The sequence below is a fragment of the Arvicola amphibius genome, chromosome 12 (assembly GCF_903992535.2).
Source record: "Arvicola amphibius chromosome 12, mArvAmp1.2, whole genome shotgun sequence".
Classification (NCBI taxonomy): Eukaryota; Metazoa; Chordata; class Mammalia; order Rodentia; family Cricetidae; genus Arvicola; species Arvicola amphibius.
The window spans coordinates 69,389,426-69,407,430 of record NC_052058.2 but is presented as its reverse complement, the minus strand read 5'-3'; the positions used below and the strand labels follow the sequence as shown (position 1 = coordinate 69,407,430).

Here is an 18,005-nt window from a genome sequence, read left to right as displayed (position 1 = left end):
TGGCTTCTTCTCCCCCAAACGATGGCTTCTTCATTCATTAGAGACATTTCATAGTGTGCTTCCCCTACCAGAAGGCCATTCTACAAGTCCACCATGGCTCTAGTGAGTCGGCTCACTTTTTAAGAGGGGCACTGCTGAGTAAACGCAATCAATAGCTTCTGGAAGACTGCAGTCCTCCTGGCAGAGGGCTTCAAGCTTCCTTCTAAGTGACTTTTCCACCCCAGAGGCCACTGAAAGCTTTTAAGGGACAGACAATGGAGATGAGGAAAAGCTCCTAAATGTTTTAAAGGTCTTAAAAATTCCTCATCAAACAGGGCAGTTTCCAGTAAAACAATACTCAGTCACAGAACGGCAATGCTCCAAGAGGGTCAAGGCAGGGTGTAAACAAGGACACAACACAGATTCTGTTCCTGCCCCTGAGAATACAATTTCACCGATTCTATGTGACATGGTAAATAAGGGATTCACAGAACTTTTTGTGGTATTTATTGATTAAAGAGGCTAACCAAAGCTTGCTTTGAGACACCAATCACAAAGGAAGCCAGCAAAAAGGTACGTCCAGTCAATATAGTGGCCAATACGCCTCTCTCCTCTTGGCGACGATGGGGGTCACGCTGCTACTGCATGAGGCATCTGGGACATGACTTTGTCACAAACATTAAACTCAGGTCATTTCTAGAGCAACTCCTAACTCAGCTGTTTGACGTAAATAAAACAGGCCCAGGGACTCCCTAGTGGTGACCCCACTAACAAGAAGAGGCCAGCGCATCCCCAGTGATGACCTCAGTAATGATGGGGGAGAGGGGGGTCTACCAGCTCCTTCTACTCCAGCTCCGGTCTGTGATCTGAGTCTCAGATGGCTAAGGTAGGCTGACTACCCTGAATGCCAGCCTGGACTACATACAGTTTGAAAACACAACAGTAAGCAAGGCAGTGATGTAATATCCTTCCTTCCTTGACCGTTCTCCTCTCAGCCAACATTCTACCTTGTCAAAAAGAAGGTCCCAAACTTTCTATGGAAAGTATTCCTCAAGAGTGCTTCCCTATCACACAGCAACTGTCCGGGGATTTAAGAAGAATTCCGTATGTCACCAAGGGAGATGTTCATTTAAGTACCCGGCCTTAGCTTTGACCTGGGATTTGAACCCCACAAAATATCAAAATATTTGCCTTGAAGGGAGGGAGACTGAGAAATCATTGGGGCACTCATTAGCACTTTAATTTCTGTCCAACAACAAGCTAACATTAACATTTATTTCTCAAATCAAAACAATTTACAAAGGCTGTAACCAGTCGGCGGAGCACTCGCTTGTCCCGTTTATAAACATGGGAAGCCGACTTTTCTGATGCCCGGCTTTCACTCCTGCCCTTTCTGTGAACTCGGAGCAGAAGCGCCTTCGATGTGCCAAATGCTTACTGGGAGGAAATTACACAATGAGCTTTAAAGAAAAAACTGTCTCACTGTGTAGCTGAAGCTGGCTTTGAACTCTCGATCCTCTCAAATGCTTGGAATGACAGGCATGTGCCGCCAAACCAGGCCCAACACATTTTTGTTTGGGGGCATGCTTTGCAGCCGTGCTTCCTCAATCTTTAGAGACTTCTTCCCCCCACCCCCCATTCATCATAGCCACAAGACAGTTAACAAATGTTGATGGGCAGGCTGAGATTAAGACAGTGTTCAAAAACTGAATTTTTTTAAAAAAAAACTTAAAATTACACTTAATGTACACTATGCACTTGTATAAAAATGTCCTTACATAGCACAGTACAATGTAAAAATGATTAACATCATAAATACCTTAAGACTTTTTTTTAAATTATGTGTGTGTTTATGGAGGGGGCTGTGCAGCTGAGGGACGGTGCCTGCAGAGGCTAGAAGGGGTGCCTGCAGAGGCTGTAGCTTGTTGGAGCTACAGGCAGTTCGGTTTCACCCAGTATGACTGCTGGTTATAAAGATTGAAATAATTCATTAACTGGAAAAAACAGGTTCTATTCTAAGTTGACCTTTCTAAAACCTTTCATGAACATCATATTTCATTAATTTTAATGCTGATGTGGACAGAGTATATAAAAGTTATAGCAAAAGAACAGGCAATCTAGATGTATTCTCTCCTTTCTCCCTCTGTGTGTTGGGACGGGGGTGGGGTGGCCCCTGGGGCATCTAGGGGCCACAGACCCCTGCGGTATGCCAAACCTACAATGCAGACAACCGCCGTAAAGCTCACAGACTTCTCACTGTATCAAGATGTTGCTAGCATCCATTTAAATACATGTCTACTGGGCAAATGACACACGTTCTACCACCTGCACTGCCCCCACATTTCATTTACCTATGGTTATTTACCTAGCAAGTCGAAGAAAGGGCAGCAGGTAGCAGCTTGTCTGGAGGGACACTGGGCCTGGGTGACTCCAGCAAAGCCACACCTCTGCATTTGACTGAGTCTAGCAAGTTTCATTATATGGGTCTTGAACTAAAGCTTGGGGGACCCTTTGTAAAAAGTCTAAGGTGACAGCTGTATCAGGACCCAACCATGCTGTCCTCAAGGCTCACAATCTCGGAGCTGTAACACACTGTCTACCCAGTCTCAGCACAAAATTCTTCCCTCAGTTCCATGCTCTGTACCCATGTCCTACAAACCAGTTAGAGGGACTTAGGATTTCCAAAATCCAGTCAGTGCAAGCCCTCCTTTCCCACTTACAGAACTTGTAAGCAAGCCCTGCCTCTTGGTTCAACCCCCTGGCGTGAGGAAGTTGCTAGGCACTGAAAGGAAGCTATGTAGAGAGGCATGATCACACAATTAGATACAAGCTCACAGTTGCTAATCCTCAGCTTATCAATATATTAAACACAGGGATCTTAATTATGACTGGTATTATATGTATAATGCTGAGATAACCGGGAAAGCCTTTTCTGTTTAAAATTGTTCTCAGAAGAATTAAATTATTAGTTTCTGGGAAAAAAAAGGGGTCTACTATCAATGCTGAATTCAGTGGTTCATATGTATTAAGAAATCCAGTTAGAGCTGATGACACAGCACGTACATCTGATGATTCAGAGCCTGTATAAAGGTAGGAGAGAACTGACTTTACAAAACTGTCTCCTGACCTACATATGCACCAAGAAATGTATGGATACATGTGCGTGCACACACGTGCATGCACTCGCACACACGCGCACACACACAAATAATTAATAAAATAAAAATTAAAAATAATCCAGTTAATCTCTTTGTATTGTTAAAAGTAGTATATAGCAAAGTTAAAATAATATTTTACTGCCTTACTGATTTCAAAAGATGTATTTAATCAGAATGATTAGGAAGAGAATGGTCTTACCACAAATGATTTACTGAAAAAAAATGAGAGAAAACGGGGGAACTTAGAAGTGGAGCAGCACACACAGGTCCCTAAAGAAAACTACCTTTAAACACACTGTCACGTTCCCCCCAACAGTCTCCCATCTCTCCTCTCCTGCAGAGATGAAAGCCAATAGAAGAGGGGCCATGCAGTGTCCCTGCCTCCAGAGCAGGGAATGTGGTCCACAGTAAGGAAGAACAGTCCTTGGAGGTTCGGGGCAACTTGTACTCAGCAGCTCCGAGTCTTAGACATTCTCAAAGATGCTACGGAAGTGCTAACAGGTGAGTGCACAGCCCTGGAAACCCGTGGCTCAAACCCACAACAGTCCTGGGTGGTGATGTTTGCAAACAGTAGCCCAGCAGAGCCTTCCCATAAAATGGGAAGGATAAAGAGGCATTTTCCACATTGACGGCAGGTCAGCGGACCAGAAAATGGTGGGGATCTGAATCACCATGGTCTAATAGTTCTGGGAGGAATAATGAAGACAGGAACTGGTTAATGAAGAGCTTTACTGTGACCCTATAGGCCCTGGTATCAATAGAGATGCACAGCAAGCAAATCTGATTAGTGTCACATTCCCAGAACAGACAAAACGGGGCTGGAAGCAAAGCAATCAGGACAAAGTACATGGTGGAGGTCGGCTGAGCAGGTACGGAGCGGGTGAAGGTCTGCCTAGGACACTGTCAGACACAGACTTAAGAGACATTCCAGTAAGAAAGGAAGAAAAATCTAGGCGAACTCAGAGGTGTGGCACTGAGCAGAAATTAGCCAAACCTAGTCTCTGAAGTGTTGATGCAGACAAGGTAAGAAGTAGGCAAAAGGTGCCCAGGGCTGATGCAGAGGACAGACTTGCAGGCCAGAGGCCAGAGATGAAGACTCAAGCATGCAGTGGAAGGGAAACACAGTAACTGAGGATGGTGTGAGGCAGTCTACAGCGTCCTTGAATCATGCACAGCCGAACTAAGATGAAAGTCAAAGAATGACTTCTGAGAAAATGCACATTTGCATACACAAAGCCCTACACCTCAGAGGAATTAATTATTTTAAAATAACTATGAACTGATTAAGAATTCTAGAATAAAGCACGAGCTGAAGAGAATGGCAGTTCAGAAAGGAGTAGCCAACTGGAGAGATGGCCCAATGATTAAGGGCACCTGCTGCTCTTGCAGAGGACCCAGCAACCTCGTGGCTGCTCACAGCTGTCTCCATTCAAGTTCCAAAAGATTCAGTGCATCTTCTGATCTCCACGGGCGCCAACCATGCCTGTGGTACATATACATACATGCAGACAAAACTCATAAAATAAAAACAAAATTCAAAAAATAGGCAACAGAAGAAAATACTAGATCAATAACAAAGTCTAGACTACGACTACAGGCCACCCTTTCTAAAAATGTGCAGTGGGGATCTTGGGAAGGACAGAGAAACGAGAGTTCATTTCCAAGTCATATTTTGATTTGTTGTTGTTTCTTAATATTTACTTCTGGAAACTTAATATATATGAAGTAGAGAGAACACTTAAGCGTGAAGACCTGAGTTCTAATCAGCAGATTCACTAAGGTTAGGTGCAGCAGCACACAGATTGGTGGGCAAGCGGGAGGTGGAGTCAGGTAGCTCTTGTGTGGGGACCAGATAACCTAGGGTAGGCAGCATGGGTCATGATAAACCCTGTATCAACAAGTTAAAAAGCAAGAATTGACACTCACGGTTGTCCTCTGACCTACAGAGGCACTCTATGCTATACTCGTCAACACACACACACACACACACACACACACACACACACCCCGCATGGCACCAACAAAAACCCGCAGTCTTTTATTTTTGTGTTTACTTCCATAGGAAGTTTCAAGCATGTCATGAATTTTTAAAAGTCTGCCATTAAAACTGTCAGAATTAGACATTTCTGTGCTTTCTTCCAGGAAGACTCATAGAAGAGAATTCTCTACTATGTCAACTCAAGGGGTAACTATCTTTATCTTGTAAACACAGTCTTGTAAACAGATAAAGAAATCACATTTCTTGCGAGAAAAATATTTAGTCAATGACAGCGCCAGTGTAACTACTAACATAAAACAGCAGTCACTCAGGCTGCACGTGACACTGTATTTCTCACCACTGTCCTCACAATGACATCCGCTTTCACACGAGTACACTCAATACATCAACTGTCCTGAAAGCCTACTTCAGGCCTTTGACCTTTCTCTTGTCTATACCCCTAAAGAATAAATGTTCCTTCAACATTTATATCAAATACGCTCCAAAGCATTAAGTGTCCCTGTGTATTATAACTACCCAGTCATTAGAAATAAATACCATGTCTAAAACAAGGCAAGTTTTGATTTATAAAGCTGTAGGCCTAGAAAAGTAGATAGACTTTTCATTATAAAAGTGCATATCCAGAAACTGGCGTCTGAGAACCAGCCGGCTTTCAGTGCATTCGTGAGCACACCTCAAAAGTGGCTTCTGTTAGGACGAGCGTTAAGTCAAATAGCCAGCAAGTGATGCCAGTGAACAGACCAGAGACGGACAACCACGGTAGAGAACAGAAAGGAAAGGCAAAGGCCCAGCTCAAGCACTACCTCTACTGCACACCACGCCTTGCTATTCTCTCATCTGCATCCTGTCTATTTCAGCACAAGTCATGACGGAATGGCTCACCTTTTCTTCACATTCAAACCCAGGGACCGCTGCTGCCATGACCAACTGCAAACTATAATGCTTCATAGAGAACTGGACGGGGGAAATGACACAAATTCTTCTACATTAAAAAGTCACACGATGTTTTTAATTATTTCAAACACTGCTGGTCTAATACCAAGTTCTGACTCACAACAATCACACCTGGAAACATGCGACTCACATGGTAACAGTATAAACAGGCAGGATCGATGTCACAGCCCTTTCATTTAGAGCTTCCTTTTTCATACACAGAAAGTTTTTCAGCACAGAGTATATCCAGAGACATGCAAATAAGGACCACCTATCACGTGACATGAAAGGAGCGGGGGGGGGGGGGGGGGGGGAGATGCTATTTGCTGGGGGAAAGGCAACCAACAAAAGAGGGCAGGGGAGGGCGGTGTGGAGGAGGACACAAACAAGGTATAAGGATAAATACATATTAAAATACCATATTGAAACTAATTACTTTGTATCCTGACTTAAAATTAATTTAAAACAGAAAAGAAAAAGATTTTCCAAAGACTGTCAACTCTAGAAGAATTAATACATTAATCTTCACAATCAAACTAGTTCAGATCCTCAAAGTATTTAAAGATCATCTAATTCAAGTCTTGACCCAGAAAGCATACGTCAATCACTGGAAACATGGGATTGGAGTCAAACTGGTAAGTGCCATAGGGAAACTAATGACCAGTGTACATAAAACCCCAGTAATTCTAGGTGCCTATAGCAGCCCCGTCCCAGAGACTGTTAGCCAGAGGGTTGGGTCATCAGCATTTATGAAGATCATTTAATGCTCTATATTTCTCATAAGGTTTACTATAATCCTCTTTTAATTATCCCCCTCATATAAATCAAGAAATTCAGAGATAAAGGGACTTAACGGAGGTTCTGTTGCCAACAGACCCAGAACTTTCCTCGCCCAACTTACAGTCTACGATGGCATTAACTATTTATCATGAGCAGCTGCCATTCAAATGAGTGTTTATTATGTGTCCAGCTCTAAGGGATTCATAGACATTTTTCCATTTAATCGGATCAGTGCCACCTAAGGGCTCACTGTTTCCACTTTATAGATGACTATCCTAAAGTTAGGACCTGGGTAACTTGCAAGATCACCCAAGAGTAAGGGGAAAGTCAGGACTTAACTCACGAGCCGTGTGACCCCCCCCCCCCCACAGTCTAATGAGTGCTTCCTTATCAGCCTCTTCTATTTACTGATCACACCATAACTGAAGTGAATCCAAAGGTTGGGCTGTGACAGTCATGGCTACCTTCCATCTTACCAGAGAACATCAGGCCCTGCCAACATCCAGACCTGCTGGATATGAAATACTGCAAAAGCAGACTAACAAATTAATTATTGTGTAAACCTTCAACAATAATGACAAATTTTAGATTATTTTGGGGTTTACAGCAGTTGTAAACACACTAAGAAGTTTCCAAGATGCTCAGAAGTATACATTTATTCCACAATGCTTAAATTCCTAGCTCTGCCTAATCATTGATAAATTAGGAAACATAAAACCTATCTCCCAGGTCTTCAGTATAGGATTTAAGGAAGGTCATGTATGACCTTGGCTTCGATGCTTTAATCACTCAAAACTGTTAAAAATCACACAGCACTGCTACTGCCTTCTCATTTGGAATCGGACCTAAAAAGGAACGAGGTCCTTTTAGGCTCACTGAGAATAAAAGAATAAACAGTCCAGGGAATAAATGTTAATTGTGTGAAAGTCTAACACTGGAAACAAGCTCCTACAATTAGGGCAGAGCTGATACCTAATTCCCAAACAAAACAGATGCTCCACCCACCTTCTCCTAAAATGAACACACACACATACACACACACACACACACACACGCACGCACGCACGCACGCACGCACACACACACATATGTAGTATCTCTCGATAGAGGGAAGGTTTAAGAAAGAGCTGTGGGAATTAATTAATGGTAAAAGAGAAGGAACAGACATAAGCAGAGTCAAAAAGGGACTAGGAGAAACATGGTAACTCACTAAAAATAACTCCATCACAAAAATTAAGAGGAAGCAGCACTGAGGTGAAATGTCTATTTAGCTCAGGATGGAAATTTCCACTAACCAACTTGCCTGTTCAGAAGGTACCTCTCCCCTCCATGCCACTCCAAGGGAAGCAAGTGGAACTTCAGCTCCCAAGTAGGCTGAGCTAAACAGAGGGTACTAGACAGGACCCTTTAGGTTCAAACATAGAAGACACCTCTCCCAGTCTCTGGCATCAGTATTCTAACAGAAACGCTAAGCCACTCCAGGACTTGACCTTGGCTAGTCTCTTAGCCAGGTATCTTTCCCTAGGTTTCTGTTGTATGACAAAACTTTCCTCGGGGAGACACACCCAAATGTCTACTTACCCCAGATAGGGATCCCACAACAGAGCAAATACAGATACCACCAAAGTCCTGTGAACCAAGGCGCTCCACGGGGTTACTTACAGCAGGAGTATAGGTGACTCACGAAGGCCCACCCCAGCACAGATGACAGCTCACAAGGCTGGGAAACCTGAAGCACACTGCACAGCCTGTGGGCAGCTCACAGGCCGGGATGTATCCTCTCCAAGCGACTGGTCTACTCTCTTAGGGATGTTCGTTTCTGCTTCTCACAGCACAGCTTATCTGCGAGTCTTCTGAGCCCAGCTGAGTCGTCTTTGCAGCTTTTATTTCTGACTCTGGCAGGGACGGGCCGAGTGAATCTAGTCAGTTTCAGGAACTTCCGGGAGCAATTTTTTTTTAAGATTTATTTATTATGTATACAATGTTCTGCCTGTATGTGTCCCTGCAGGCCAGAAGTTGGTACCAGATTTTTTTTTTTTTTTAATTACAGGTGGTTGTGAGTTCACAAACTGTCGGACTGGTCTCAAGTAGCTTACAAATCTTATTAACGGTTTCTATTTTAACTAAAACACAGAATGTAATCCTGGCAGAGAGTAGGTTTAGGGAGGGAGGGAGGGAGGGAGGGAGGGAGGGAGGGAGGGAGGGAGGGAGGGAGGGAGGGACTGTGATGATCAGGTAAAGCAGTGCTTAAAGTCTGGGCAGCCCTGGAGTAGGTTCAGCTCCATCACATACAACCCTCTCACCCTCATTTGTGTTGATGTAGAAACCAGGGCCTCCAGAGGCGAGGCAAACCTGTTTGTACTGGTTATTTTTCTCAGTTCTGTGACACTCTGGGCGGGGAGTGGAGGGGGAGGGACAATTTAGGGGAAGGAGTTCACTGTGATGGGGAAGGCACGGCAGTAGCAGAGGTTAGCCCACAGCAACAGGAGCATGAAACAGTTTGTTTCTGGATGGGAAAGCAGAGAACAGGACCCTAGGTGAGACTAGCCTAGAGCCGTCACAGCAAGCTCTAGTGACACATGCGTAAGCTAGGCCCTACCTCCCACCGGCTCCATGATCTTCTCTGACAGAACCACCTCAGCACTGCTCAAGATCAAACAGTGAGCCAGGGTCAGCACCAGGATTCAAGGCTGACCGATGTGAACAAACAAGCCAGGGACAGAAAAATAACATTCTTAATGACATGTCATGACTGCAACCCCACAACCTAGCTTCTGTTATCTGTTTGTGTTGTTGTGCTTTTTTGGTCAGTGGGGAGATTCTTGTTGCATTTAAGGTGACCATATTCTTGTGTCTCTCTTCCAGTTGCAGAAAGCTTTGCCAGGGACTACAGATTGGGTCTAGAATGCCTCCCAACACCTACATTTTAAAGAATCAATCCCAGCTTGGCACTACAGGGAGTTGGTAGATACTTTAGTAGGAGGTGGGGCCCAGGGGAAGGTTTTAGGCTCTAAAGGGATCAGACCTCCTTCTCCTTTCTGTCTCTCACACGAGGTTTGAGGAGAATGAGCCTTGTTTATCATGTGTCTTGCCAGTTAGTACTGCTTACCTCAAGCAGTGGACTGAAACCTCCCAGAGCCAAAACAACTCTCTTCATAAACTGATTGCTGTATGTATTTTTTATAACACAAAGGTATTCAAGAACAGACAAAGCACAGTTCCTATCTTCCAGGGGTGTACAATCTAATAAAAAGGTATGTTCCATCAGCAGTGCTTCCAACCAGAGGGTCACCAAGAGATCTGCCGACTTATTACCCTCTGCAATGTGTACCCTCATACTGGAAGTCAGTCTATGCCCGACCTTGAGCAATCTTGCCAGCTTACTCAATATGTCTTGCTAGGAAAAACTGCTTTCTCTCTGCTGTGAGGGGAAAACTAGAAGCATTACACTGGGGAGCGGAAATGGCCACACATGCAGAGGGACCCATCTGCCCTTCCAGTAACACGTCATCTGAAAAGAGAAAGGTAGGGACTTCCCTGGGTGACAACAGAAGCTCTGAGACCACTTCCAGCTCTTCAATTAGTAACAGCTAGAAAACAAAGCAAAACTGACTTCTCAGTGTGGCACCCCCTGAAAGTCAGCAATCACAGAGCATGGAAATGAGCAAAGCCCCATGTCACACTAACCTGGAGGAACAAGTCAGCTCCTAAACGCAACTGACAATGTGAACTCCAACCTCCTCCTTTTGTTTAAATTTTAAAATATAGTCATTTATTTATGGCGTGTGTGTGCACATGAAGAATCATTTCATCAGAGGTCAACAGAGGGAAGCAGTTCTCGCCTTCTACCATGTGGGTTCCAAGGATCAAATCTCAGGTCGCTGGGCTTGGTGGCAAATACCTTGGCTTGTTAAACCATCTCCCTAACCCTTCCTCTTTTTTGATCACTGGAGAAAGTTCATAAAATGGTGCTAGTTTTGTAGATTACATGTAAGTTCCCACTGGTCCCCACCAGCAAGCGTGCATGCCGTCTGACACCTCCATGTCTCCTGTCCACCTTCAGCTGCAGTTGCTCCCTGTCTTTACACTCTGGGTGTGATACCAGGAGGAAAGGTTCTCAAGGAACAGAGGAGCCAAACCCAGGGAGTTGAGACATGCGGTGAAGCCAAGGGGTGGGGGGTGTAAGAGACACCTCTTGTTAAACAAAGATTTCCTTATCTATTCCAGTTGTTTAAATGACTAGAACAAGAGCCTTGGTTTCATACTTCAAGTCAGTTCTGCATTCCCTGTAGGGTAAGCTTGATCCAAATACCAAATCCCTTTTGTGTTTACAGGACAATGTTTGTACCCTGAAATGCGTGTGTGGGGTTGTGTGTAAAGGAGGACACTCCTCCATTACAAAATCCCTTCCATGGTGGGATTCAAAGAGCTTGCTCTTCTGATAAAAAAAAAAATTCAAGTGGATCCCATTGCCACACCCCCATCTAGTCTCCTCTTTTCTATATTGGGCAAAAGAGGCCCCAGGTAGTCAACTTCCCACAGCTGGCTTTTCCCTACCCTGGTTGAGAAGGATGTCCCTCGGCACGTGCCAGGCACCTGGGCCAGAAAACTACTGACCTAGATTGTGGACTTTACAGCACTCGCCAGTATCTGAGATGTTTGTATGAAAACAGTTCTTTCCTTGGTTATAGCTGCCACTTGCTCTTAGGACAAGGTGTCCCACGAAACCAAGCACCTTCTGTGTTGTTCTCAGCTGTATTCCCAACCCAGAGATCATCCTGCCATGAGGATGTGCTCGATAAAATGTTTACGGAGTGAAGCACACACTTCGTGGTCTGCCTTAGACAGTGCTGATCCTGACCCTTAGTGCAGAAATTCTGAGGTTGAATGGAGGTTAAAAAAAAATATTCTAGACCCTGTCTTTGGATATCAACTATGATCGTGAAAACATCAAATTTGCACTCAAGATTCTTGTTCTCATCACTAAATGTAGCAAAACAAGAAACAGGGAGTTCCCAGTTACCTCAGGGATTGGCAGACCTCTTCAGTGCATACTTTAAATCACCCAAAGCCTATACATTTTGCAAAGGCATGGGGCTGTATTTTTCCTTCTTCCTCACACAGGCACCAGATCTTAAAAGAAGAAATGATGAATGGTCATAGATATAAATATTCCGAGGCTAGTGAGAATCAAAGACGAACTACAGAACACTATTTGGGGGACAGACGCTGGTGTCTATGTAGCTCAGTTGACAGGTCCTAACCCCTATCAATTTCAGACCTGTTTTATCAGTCAAGAATCATTCATAAAGTACTTTATAAATTCAAACTGCACCAAATATTAATTTAAAAATCTGCTTTTTAAAAACATAAATAACTGACTTGAGACATACATTATATTTACGGTCACTTTAACGAAAGGATTGTCACTTCATTAGCAGTGAGAGAAAAAGAAACACTAAATTCTTACAAATAATAAAATATATCATGCTTGAATTACAATTATCAAATTCTAAGTAGGGGCTTAGGATGGATGAATCCACTAGAATTGACTGCAAAGATTCTTATTATGTGATAAACATTCTCAAGGACACAGTTTATAAACTGATCCTGCCTAGGTTGCCAAATTTGGCACACACATACACACATACATACACAAAAATCTCCAGTTAATTTGAAAAATGGGTGAATTTATGGTAGATAACATTAAGTATATCCTAAAGCAGATCATATTGGGTAGACTTACACTAAAAATTATTTTCTGTTATAAGTAAAAGCTTGTAATTGTGGCTTTTTTTGTATACTGTACATTGCCTGGCAAGCTTAATGTTGTCTGACGGCTACACTAAACTGCTAGAATATTCTAATATTTCAGCTGAATATTAGAACAGCAGATTCCCCGTCAGTGCCTTGAGTTGCCCTCAGACCAAAATCCAGCAATTCTCTGATGACAGATGGCGACAAATGTGACTAAGCAGACACCTCAACACAACATCCACAGTGTCCATGGAAACACATTCAAAACTGTCTGCCTACTTTCCTAAACTAATTTAGAATCACATAATCACAGAATTTTAGAATTGGAAACCTTCAGAGATTCTTTTTTTTTCTAAGAAAAAAAATTATGTCACTTGCAAATGCAAAGAACTTTCCTATGACCAAAGTCAGCACGGGGGAAGGGACGGGTGTGCTCAGCACATTTAATTTCAGAGGAGCCAGACGCCAGGCCTCTGTGGCTCCAGATTCTCTAGACCCTCCCAGTGTCAGCAACTTAGAGGCCACCTTGATGAGTAAGTCTTCAAAAAAAAGAAAAAAAGAAGAAATGGCCCATGAGCGTCTCTAGACTGAAGGGGCACCAAGTTCATTGGTGTGAGCCGAGTGTTGGGCACCCAATGGGTGTTAAAGATGTGTCTTGATGAAAACTGAATGACCACGTGGTCTGGAGTCACCGAGACCAAATATGGAGGAACCTAGGTGAGGAAAACACCGTAAGAGGGTAGACCTTTGCATACGGGGATCACAGCCCAGCCTGCGGTCCTCTTCCTTAACTGGGTTCTCTCTTTGTGACACCCTAATGTTAAAACAGAGCCTCTCATCACTCCCTACATCTGGATCCCATAAAGCAGCCCCCGCTCTTCATTCCGTTCAGACCCTCTGACTGCCTTACTGTCACCTATTTTATCTACTCAGGGACAGGCCAGTAGGCCACCGGCTTTGCAGGAACCTATGTCCTTGGGAAGGGACGCTATCTCCAGACACAAAGGGATACTGGAACAAACAGCACCCAGAAGACAGGAGAACAAGAAGCTCAAGGCCAGCCCTGGCTACATAAAACAATCAAGACCAGCTTGGGCTCCATGAGACCCTATTTCAAAGCAACAAAAATAAATAAATCCTTACTTGGATGCCTGGAAAATATTAACACAACTCGATGCTCGTATAGTTAAATGTGTTTGTATACTTTATTCAGACACATGAGGTACGGCTAGCTTTGTCCAAGCAACGTACTTCCCCTCCTCATCTGCAGCTGCTCTGATCATGTCTCTTGCACTACTTAGGAAAAGGAATCTCTCCTTCTGGGCCCTGGTCTCCATCTACAGTTTTCCTTCTGAAGCTGCCCACTGTGGTCATGTTCCTCTTCATGCAGCAAACGTGTTGACCTGCAAAGTTTCATCCGTGGTCCTCTACATGGTGATGAGATAAAGAATTCAATGGAGTTCTGCTTGGGGATTTTCCAAGGGTTGAAATTTGAAGAGACAGATATTTAAAGGGGCTATCGTTGAATGGCCGCTCACCAGAAATAAATTACTAACCTCCAAGACACTAGCACTTCACAGTGTCCACAGAAGTGAGGTCTATCACCACTCTCATTTTAGAGATAAGGGAAGTGAGGTGAAACCCAAAAAGGTAAAGTGTCCCACCCAAAGCCAAACAGCTGGAGCCAAATTTAAACACGGGCCTCTCAATGTAGTTCCAGTCAAGTAAGTGAGCCTTAGAGAGTTGAGTGGACAAAGTCATTTCCAAGGCCAGTCCAAGTCTATACAAAGTTAGGATGGTCACACCCTAGATAAACTAAATCTAGGAGAGAAGGGCTAGAAGGTTAAAGGAGAAGAAAGACAACAATTCAACTTTTCCAACCACGGACAACAGGAAAGGATGGGAAAGGTCGGATACGTAAGCCTTGAGCCAAAGAGCTGCTCAGCCTACATTCTGGAGCTGCAAGGCTGGAACTCAGGAAGTGGAGCTGCCTGGGGCCAAGAGCTGGAGGGAGACACCGAGTTCATTCACGTCAACTATATCATCAACAGACGGGAGCCAAAGGCTGCCTAGGGCCACCCAGCCGAAGAGAACACCAGGCTTCCGGATGCCATCACTCCGTTTCCTACCCCAAAACACCTCCCTGGACTTGCTAGGGAAAAGAACAAGGACAAATAACAAGAACTATCTAAAAAGGGGAGAAGGTGGTGGAGAACAGGTGACTGTCCTGGTCTCCAGCCTTTCTGGGAATCTCTGGGGATCCACAGAGACCACAAAGTAGCTGCAAACACAAGGAGACTGGTCAACTTTCTTTTTTCTCTGGCTTTCTTTCCAAACTGGAATAGATTCAGAAAACTAAAGAAGTGGCCAGGTTTCTGTCAAAGCTAAAATGGAGTTTTAGCAGAGATTTTTATAATCACAAGACACTAACGGGGACTCACTAAGAATATCATGTCAAGGTAACTTTTATATCCTGTTTCTGACAGAGCAGTTGGTGAGCAGAAAATGTCTGGTCTGCTTGGGGTGTCAAGAGTCTTGACACCTGAAGCATAAAATAGCAAATTAAGAGCTGAACTCTGCCCAAACAGAACCTTCTTGAGACCCCTCTGCCAGCAGCCCTCTGAACACCTTAGCATCTCACTCCCAGGGGAGCCAGTCACTTCCTGGGCTAAACGTAGCACCCCCAATGGTTGCTTTATCTGTCTGAAGCAACCAAGTCAAGGTAGTTACTCAGTGCAGGGCACAGAGGACCTCAGAATCGCCTGAGTGGGGGAACTGATACACGTCCCCTTTGTAAGAAGCACAGAGTACATCCTGCCTAGGAGACAGACGAGGTCCTGGCCTCTCCTCAGAGAACGTAGAGTTGTAGTCTGAATGAGAAACTCATGTATTTGAACACTTGGTCCCCCAGTTAGCGTTGTTGTTTAAGGTTAGGGGACCTTTAGAATGTGGAGCCTTGCTGGAGGAAGCATATCGCTGGGGACAGGCTTTGAGAACTCTTGGCCTGCTCCATTTACAGTTAGCTTATTCTGCTTCCTGTGTGTGACTAAACTAGGATCTGTGAGTTTCCGCTCTCGCAGCCTGCCGCCATGCCTTCTCCACCGCTGCGAACATCTAGCCCTTCAGAACTCTAGCCAACCTGAAGTGTTGTCTTCTCTACAGCCATTGTGTTTACCACAGCATCAGAAAAGCACAGGCAGGGATTGAATGAATTAAGAAGCATACAGCTAACGTCAGGGTGAAGAAGGGATCCTGCTGGATGTTGTGAGAGAAGGCATTTGGAAAGACGTCCTTAAGCACCAAATAGCACTGAAGCCAAGAATCAAGATGGGGGTTAGAAAACGGAAAGAAGACAGGTTCTTCTGAAAGAGATTGTCAAGCTCAGCGGGTGGACAAAAGGTCCGTGAAGCAGGAACAAAGCACAGTCACCCAGAAGACAGGCTGTGGAGAAGGCCAAGCCCGAGAGGTGAGTGGGATGCCGGGTGATGCCTGCTCCAAGAGCAATGGGCCTGTGAAGGGCTGGCAGCAGGGGAAAGAGAAGATCTGCTGGGCTCTGAAGGACCATTCTGCCCGTGTGTGCAGAACGAAGGGATGCGTAGATGGGGGGACAGAAGCCCCCAGTGAGGAGAGTCTCTGTAATAATCCTGGCAGCTTCAGTTATAATGGACAGACGCGGATCACTCCCGGGTCTGAGGGTTCACAGTTACATAACAACAGCCAAGTTCATTCACGCTCTGGTAATAACATGTAGGAAGCACTCCTCGGGGCCACATTTTTCCTTGGCTCTGCCCTTGGTCCCTGTCCTTTCCAACATCTTTATCTTGATGGGGACAAAGCCAGAGGGAAAACAGCAAAGCCTCCCACGATATAATTTTGGGTGGGATGTTCCACACCAGATCCAACCGAAGCATACTTTGACCTCTCTCTAGAATCAGGCAAAGGTGGGATTCATAAGACTGAATCCCTCTAGCCTGTGTTCTCAAGGACCTCTCGGGCTGGGGGCACATCTGAGCAAACATTCACCAGGCTGTAAACTGTGGATAAGGGCTTCCACAGTGCTGTAAACACGCTTGCCAAAACGTGTACTGACAAGAAAAGTTAATTCTAATCCAGAAAATATGAGTTGTTTTTCGAAAGTGGCCTCTGGCCTTGCCATTCCAGGCTGGTAACCTCACGAGTGGTGGGAGAGGAGGAGGGAGGGCTCTCCTCACAGTGTGGAGAGCCTGAGGAAGGTGAGAACAGAGGACACACATCCAGCAGGAGTTCAAGGGCGAGACGGGCCTCATCCTTATTTTAGAACACAGGATTAGTGTGCACGTGCTGGCTTACAAGTCCCTCCACACACACGGCCTGTTTCATCTCACATCCTGATTGGTTCCTATGAATGCTGCTAGCAGCCGCTCCTCCATCCACCCACCCACCAAGGACAGAGTCATAAGACAGAGCCAAGAAAACAGGTTCCCCTCAAGAGCTTTTACTCCACTCTGGATCTAGGAGATCGTGTATAACCAACGGCATGACATTTAAATGAAAGTGATGGTCCTCCATTCAGATTTTAAGACAGATTTTAAGACGCTTCCAGAGGTAGAAGAATGGAGAGAATCTGATGCTGGCCATTCAACACAGGCTTACAAATACTCTGCTTCATTCCGTGCATCTTCGTTATGATTGGTCAGAAATTCTGTAAGGGCCTTCTAGAGAAGAGATCGATGAACTGATACTGAAAGCAGTGCTATCCAGCATGTCCCCACACTAGGTCTATGGCCAAGAGTCAGTAAGCATTTCATTCCTACGAGGTTCCGTTTTGGCATCTTGAATCTGGTCCAACAAACCCACAGGGGCCACTGGGATATAGGCGTGACGGTCACATGAAGCTGGACCACTGTACTAATTAATGGTCATTACAACTCTAGCTCATTTCTCTATCCAGATCGGAACACAACTGCGTCAGAACACTCGACTTTTGAGAGATATTAAAAATGTGTAGAGCATCTGGGAGGAGCTGTGAGACAGACAGCTTAGAGCCTTGCAAGTCTGGACACTGGGAAGCCTGAGTTCCTGCCCTGGCTTTGCCACTCGGCAGCTATGCGATCTTAGGCAAGTCACAACTGATTTGTGACTCAAATCTTACCTTAGAGTGGTGAGGGCTGAGACGGAGGTTCCTAATGACTTCCAAAGCCTCGCTCAGCTCCTCGCTCAGCTTCTTAAATTTCACAGTCTACCATATGAGGCTCTCATAAAGGAGCTAGTTTCCCAGAGAAGAAAGTTCTCTAACACATGAAAGATGTGTGCAAGGAGATGAAGGCACACAATGAGGGAAAGAGAACAAAAACCAAAACAAAAAAAACACAACAACAAAAAATGGAACTAGCAAGACAAGGACTCAAAGAACAGATTCA

General features: G+C 44.7%; 1 protein-coding gene across 2 annotated transcripts in view; it reads right to left on the bottom strand.

Moving 5' to 3' along the window:
- Window positions 1-18,005, bottom strand: part of C12H1orf21 (chromosome 12 C1orf21 homolog) — a 200,688-nt gene that overhangs the window by 143,255 nt on the left and 39,428 nt on the right. Inside the window, exons 1-2 of one of the 2 annotated variants that reach the window (XM_038349175.1) lie at window positions 11,873-11,985; window positions 8,512-8,744 (exon numbers count right to left, since the gene is read on the bottom strand). The exons of the other annotated variant lie outside the window; for it this stretch is intronic. The gene's annotated coding sequence lies outside the window, so the exon portion shown is untranslated. Of the gene's footprint in view, window positions 1-8,511; window positions 8,745-11,872; window positions 11,986-18,005 lie in introns of those variants that run through there. 2 annotated transcript variants of the gene reach the window in all.